This window comes from Sparus aurata, chromosome 20 (genome assembly GCF_900880675.1).
Source record: "Sparus aurata chromosome 20, fSpaAur1.1, whole genome shotgun sequence".
In the NCBI taxonomy this organism is placed as follows: domain Eukaryota; kingdom Metazoa; phylum Chordata; class Actinopteri; order Spariformes; family Sparidae; genus Sparus; species Sparus aurata.
The window spans coordinates 28,367,235-28,374,643 of NC_044206.1; positions in this window are offsets into that span (position 1 = coordinate 28,367,235).

Genomic DNA, 7,409 nt, shown 5'->3' on the forward strand with positions numbered 1-7,409 from the left:
GCCGGAGAGCTGTCCACTGCCTCTGGTCTACACCACGCATTCACCCGGCCCTCCCCTTAACCCCGCTCCAATCCTCCCTGTGCATGCTCCATCTGAGGTCTAACACGCTAAAGGAAGAGAGAGATTAGATACTGGATGCCAGCTCTGTCAGTCACTCACCTGGCTCTGCTCTCCTGAGCGCTCTCCACCTCTCTCTCCTCTGCAGCCGCGCCTTAGGGTCTCATATTTTCATATGCCTTTCATATTTATAGATTCTTGATTTTTCAATGAGGGACAAGTATATGGGTGACATTTTATGAGACACATTATTCCAAGCAGAGTATTTTTATACATCACAACATTTGTGGAGGGGATCTTTAACGCATGGTGTTGCCATGTGGCAGCGATTATCTCAATTTTACTAAAAGGCAGTATTATAAAATCCATGTTTTACTGTTTAGTTGTGACCAGGGTGTGGGGTTTGTTTAATATTTAAGTAAATTTTCTATTTGATTAACTGGGAATGAAAATAGATTGGTCATTTCAGTTGTAACCCTAACACTAACCTAACCCAGGCCTTCCCCCGAGCCTGTATTAATGGCCTAGATTGTCATCAGTATTGTAAGCTCTTAAAGTGACTTCAGTTGGTCACTATTTCCACACAAAAAAAAGAAAAAATAAACAAACAACTTGATTTGATATACTGTGCCTTCAAAGTGCTCTCTGAAACTAGCCCTTGGATAGTGTGTGTCCAGGAAACAAAAAAAATAAAACTTTGCTGTGGAGCTAAACCAAATACATCATTGGAAAGGTCTCGACCTGGAGAGTAACATATGTCAGTATGAGGATTCTACATGGCTCCTGCTTTGAAATGCTGACCTTTGAACCTTGACCTTGGTGCTAGTTTGAAGGCCTATAATTCAGCCAAAAAAGGGGCTACAGACATAAGTGAAACTGTTCTAGAGAACTCTTTATCTCAGCTATCATGTGAGTATAGTCACCAACTGGGGGCGCTGTCAAATATGGTTCAAATTAATTATCACCCATTTAATAATTAGATATTTAAAATCTGATTACACATATGTGTTTACTATCCCCTTAAACTGCTCAGTATACTATCAATTCAGTATTTACAACTTCCAATTCTAGGAAAAACTCCTATAATTATAAAAAACTACAATTCCCTAGAGCCACGCCATTTAGATTGATACAAATCAGCACCACAGTTGTAGTACTTCCGGTTTCTAAAGTAGAATTGTAGATAGGGTTGTAAAATCATATATCTACTTAAAATATGAAATGTCTAGTACAGCCGAACTACTAATTAGACTGCATCTAGATGATACATGTTTTAAAAAAGTTTGTTTGTTTTTTTTATTTCAGATATTTAAGCCAAAACAGTAGTCTGACGCGGGCAGGGGCGGGAGATCTGCGGGATCCTTGCCTACGGCCGAGTGACCGCTGTCGGCTGTCGTCTCGTGTGCAGACACCCCTGGGCGTGGAGCCTTCGACATGCGCGCGCGCGTGTGCGTGTATGAAGGGGGCGACTTCACGAAAAAATCTCGATCAGTTTGAAATAAATGACGGTTTTGTTTGCCTGGGTCCAGACTGATATCAGGCAGTGCTTTTGTAACAGATAACGCACTATTTTATACAGTCTGGTAACGCATTGCGGACTGGCTTTGTCTCCATAGCGACGGTGGCTGAGGATCATGGGTAATGTAGACTTCCCTTTCTAAAACTGGCAAAAATAACTGATTTCTCAGAATCGAAGGAGAAATAATTAAAAGTGATGGCAATAACATTAACCCATCGCACTGTTTAATAATCAAGTACACTTTAGTGTTTTTATGTTGAGGTATGTGGAGGATATCTTTAAAAGACGTGAGGAAAAATACTTCCGGACAGCGTGTCCTCCGTTCTCCAATAGGAACGGAAGTACGAAGTACGTAGTAATATATTGAGTATTCAAAGGATCTACAAGCCTTGGATGTTAGAAAAAAGCCAAAATTGTCCCAAATACACATTATAGATGTAAAGCTAAAAAACTTTTGCTGACTGTGGGCTCACAGGGACTCTACAGTAGTATCTGGATGATGCCTCTCTCTGGCATTATCTTACCTAGTTCTTATAGGTGTTATTCCACAGACCAAGCATGATGAATAAGTTATGTGACAGTAGATGAACATGAGTGTGAATATATTTAACACTTAGTTAGCTGTGTGAGCAGGGTGTACTCTTCCTCTTTTCTGTGTATTGACTTCAGCTCACTGAGACACTGTTGGATGGATGCGCAAACAGACATAACACATAGATGGAAATCCTGGGGGTGGAAAACAATTTCTGCTGTAAGAAATGATGACAAAATACGCCAAAAAAGGAAAGTTTTGCATTCAGAATACGTCAGGAAGTCATTCTCTCTCTTGTTTTTAAGATAAAGCACACTGATATATTACACTCGCACAAAATGATTTGTGGTAAGAATAACAGAAATTCTATGTGCTTTTTTAAAGCACACTCATTTAGGCTATTAATTGACAGATTGTAAACAATCATTAAAATCAAGTGTATATGAAGGAACACAGTCAGTGACAGGTATGTTATTTCAAAATGTTTTATTTGACAAATATCCAGTCTCCTAAAATACAGAAAATTTAGCTCATGCACTTTATAAAGCAGTGACATAACAGACAGAACTCATGAACATATTGTCAAGATTCACTACAGGAATTAATCTGACAAATCAAAATCAGTTATAAAAAAAACAATGTATGAAAATATCTTCATATAAACAATTCTGAATGGAACACACAGCAACAAACAATACATGCACACACGCATTTTCAGGATGGTGTTAAATTTGTACATTCTCTTTTGGCTCCCAGGAGTTTTTCCACTTTGCCCCACTGTAAGACAGAAAGTTTACATAATCACATTGTTTGTAACTGTTTGGAGTACTACGCTGCAACTGCACTATTTACAATGAGACATGGAATCATCAGGTATTGAGACCTCAAAATATGGCATAAAACTTATACAACTGCCTTCAAGATTTAACAGCAGATTGAAATCATTTTCTGAATCACAGTATGTTAAGAAGATTGTTTTAATTCTATACACTGACAGTAATATTGATTTGGTTCTGTATTCAGAATCAGCTTTATTCCCATTGCTCAAGTCAATGACATTATAGAGCAGCTCCCAACACCTACAGCTTATAAAAGGTTTAAACCAACCACAACAGTAGTTAAAAACCTCATTCAATAGTTAATAGTTAAACACACCATATTTCAAATAATATCTTTTTGGGTTCTGAACTAAAAATAAGATAAAATACCATACCCTTTACCCTAAAATGCTACAATTATTGTAAGATGATACAATTTTGAATCATTTAACAATTAGTGATAATGCACAGGGGTATACTTACTTGTGTTGTATACTGTATTTTTACCTTAAATCCAACGCACTACATTGCACAAACATTATTTGACCGCTATGTAACTTGCTTGACAAGTTGTAGACATGTTTATATTTGTGTTAGTCCTGTTGACCCAGGCCCAATCATCTACAGTAAAGTAAAGTTCAGGTAACATACTCACCATCCAGAGCAAGGATGCCACTGCACCAACAACTCGGCATGGCCCTTAGCGAAGACAGAAAGACATAAGGTAAAATTAATCAAATGTTCTTTCGACAAATGGCAATATTACACATACTGAACTGTAAATACAACAGTAAGTCCAAGTGAATTCACACAATAAAGTGAAATAATAAGTCAGCAGGTCTAACTCTTACATATAAGCATTATAAAATTGTCATGCTATCCATACAATTTTGAAAATGTAGAAAATTTCGATCTTTGGTTTTTAATTAACTTAATGTGATGACAAGAAAATGTGAAATTACTGAAAACACAATTTGTGAAGTACAAATGTACGTAATGAATGGCTGAACATTGTTACATGAAGCATTGCACAAATTCCTAAATCCTAAATTAACAATGATGTAGAATCTAAATATTCAGCATATTTTGTAATGTTTTCAAACACATATTGAAATCAAACCATATTTATTAAGTGTTGTCACTTCATTATTGTTTGTGCAGTCTGGCTTTCGACTAACTGAAACCCTATTTTTAAACAAAGAATAATGGCTATCAAGACTTCTTTCTGTTGGACAATTATATGGTTCCAAGAGGTATTTTTATCATTGTTTCAGTAATGTCTAAAGCTTTTTTAAACAAACCTCCCTGATTCTTTCCCTCAGTATTTTTTTGTAGGGGAAACTGGTTGACCCTTGATGAATGGGACATTCTGAAATGAATTAAAAGATGGTAATAATTTGTAGGTTTAACAGACATCTTGTAAACATTGCAATGAGGGACATGATTCAAGAAACTATCCAAACTGAAACTCAGACTTTTGATCATCAAAATTAATGCTAACTGTAAACAACTGAACAGGACCTTTTTCATTGATGTTACAGTAACATGATACGAAAGGATGACATTTTTGAGACGAGGGAATTCCCACAACACACCACAGCTGTGTGTTTTTGTCCTTTTTGGTGAAGGATTCATATTGCATTTTTCAAAGTATGTCTTTAAACAATACTCATGCCCATGTTGAAGTAGTAATTGGTTGCTGTGATTATTTATGCTAGCCACAAACAGATCAATAACTGAAGCAATTATATACATATGTATATATACACACACATATGTATATACATATATACATATGTGTGTGTGTGTGTGTGTGTGTGTGTATAGCCAAATCTGAAGTGTATTTTCCTAAGTAACATTTTTATGGGTCACTAAAGATTGATCAAAACACTACTGTTGCCTTATATCATATTCATCTTCAAGTTATTTTGAAAAATAATGGGGACTGTTACTTCCAATGAGAGAGGCCCTGTTCCTTCAGCTGAGAGAAGGCTGAAATGAAACTGTTCTGACTGAAACTGTTTCACAGTACAAAATCAAAAAGTCTGGATTCATATGGTGATAAGACAATGACTGACAAACCCACACATACCACTAGTGTCCAATTTCCTCCTTTTTTGTCTTTTCCATGAGGAAGACACTGAGTCTGAGGTACCCAGCTGGGTGGACACAGGAGCGAGGTTAGAAGTAACAGCAGGGGACAAGGACACGAGAGGGGTCAGGGAAGACACAGGCACAGTCAGGGAGGTGGGAGAGGAATGAGAGGTAGAGGGCACAGGAGGAACGTGGGACAAGGACACGAGAGGGGTCAGGGAAGACACAGGAGGAGTCAGGGAGGTGGGGGAGGAATGAGAGGTAGAGGGCACAGGAGGAACGTGGGACAAGGACACGAGAGGGGTCAGGGAAGACACAGGAGGAGTCAGGGAGGTGGGGGAGGAATGAGAGGTAGAGGGCACAGGAGGAACGTGGGACAAGGACACGAGAGGGGTCAGGGAAGACACAGGAGGAGTCAGGGAGGTGGGGGAGGAATGAGAGGTAGAGGGCACAGGAGGAACGTGGGACAAGGACACGAGAGGGGTCAGGGAAGACACAGGAGGAGTCAGGGAGGTGGGGGAGGAATGAGAGGTAGAGGGCACAGGAGGAACGTGGGACAAGGACACGAGAGGGGTCAGGGAAGACACAGGAGGAGTCAGGGAGGTGGGGGAGGAATGAGAGGTAGAGGGCACAGGAGGAACGTGGGACAAGGACACGAGAGGGGTCAGGGAAGACACAGGAGGAGTCAGGGAGGTGGGGGAGGAATGAGAGGTAGAGGGCACAGGAGGAACGTGGGACAAGGACACGAGAGGGGTCAGGGAAGACACAGGCATGAGTTCAAGAGTGAATTCAGTGTCAGACTCTGGGGTCAGCAGAGGTGAGGGCACTGAATCCAATGCTGGGTCAGCTGCAGTGTCAGAGGGGAAGACATCATGGTCCAATGGTGGAGCCTCACTGTTTTCTGCTGGAGTCATCCTGGTTGGTGGTTCAACTGCCATAGTCACTTTTGGGAATAAGAAATTGTGATGTGGACCTTGGCATAAGCAGTTGTAAACAATCACATATCAAAATCTATTGAAGCTGCACAAAGAAATACCTGATGATGTGGAATTAAATGACCAAAAATATATAGTGCTATATACAGTTACAGTTCATACAATAAGATCATATTATAATAGTATAATGCAGAGCTGAATAGAGTAACCATAATCTTCTCATTAAACTACATTGATTTTTTGATTAATGAAAAATACGACTGTATGAGTAGTCATATTCCTAATTATTTTCCCAGCAAGACCTGAGTCTTGGTAGGCTACATACAGTTCTATTTTGAACATGCAAGTTGACAATCACAAACTGACAAAGGTTTGTGAATCTTTTCAGTGTGGAGTCTGAGAATATTCAGTGCAGCAATACACTACTAGTGGTACTACTTAGCTACAACAAAAGTATCAGTCAAAGTGAAAGATACCAACAAGGATCTGTTCAAGAAATTATTAAAAGTGTGATATTACATTATTATCCTGAACTGTTTCAGTGGCACTATTTACTTCCCACGGAAAACTATTTACATTAATGTCTGAAAATTATTCAGAGTGATGGAGACAAGTCATGTCCTTCATCTTGGGGTCTGTTACTGGACAGATACTATTATTTGGTGTGTGAGATGTGATAAGAACACAAAACTACTTGCCGTTCAAGAACATGTCAGCACCATTGAAAGAGACATATTACCACTATGAAATAAATCAAGACTAAAATGTTCAACATCAAACTGTGAGGACCAGGTATACATTTTAACTTAAAGTGAGAAAAAATATACTTTGCTTTGCCATATGACAATGTATGTAAAGTTTTATGTCTTTTTTAATTAGCAGGTCATTCAAATGACTCTCGGGTGAAAGTATAGCATTTGTGTATGTTACCGTTAAGAAGACTTTCATAAATCCTCTTTATTGTGACAAGGGCATCTTTTGCATCTTCTGTGTCCATTTGCCATGGACAGAAGCACTCAGCAGAGAAACCATTTGTAGTTCTCCTGGCAAGGAGGAGGATTGGATGTCGCTCTAAAAGTTCCCACTTGTGGAGCTGGAACAAAATTGACACAAAATCATCATAAATTGGATACATAACAACAAGTTCAGAGTACTATGACAAACAATGTGTTATGCTTTGATACCTAGACAGATAAGCTATGCATTAAAAGTCAGAGTGAAGTAACTATATACAGTTTCTTAGTAACAATGTAAAAAAAATAAACTTAGCAAAAAAAGCTATTCGAATTCAGTCAGAGACAAGAGAAAAATAACATTTAACAACAAAGCCTATCTTTTAATGTCCAAACATTCCTGTCATAGTCCTTCCAGACTGAAAAATTAACTCTCCAACTAATTAAGGTTAGGAATGTTAGTCCTAATTTGATGGCGCTCAGCATTCAATGTTATAATCA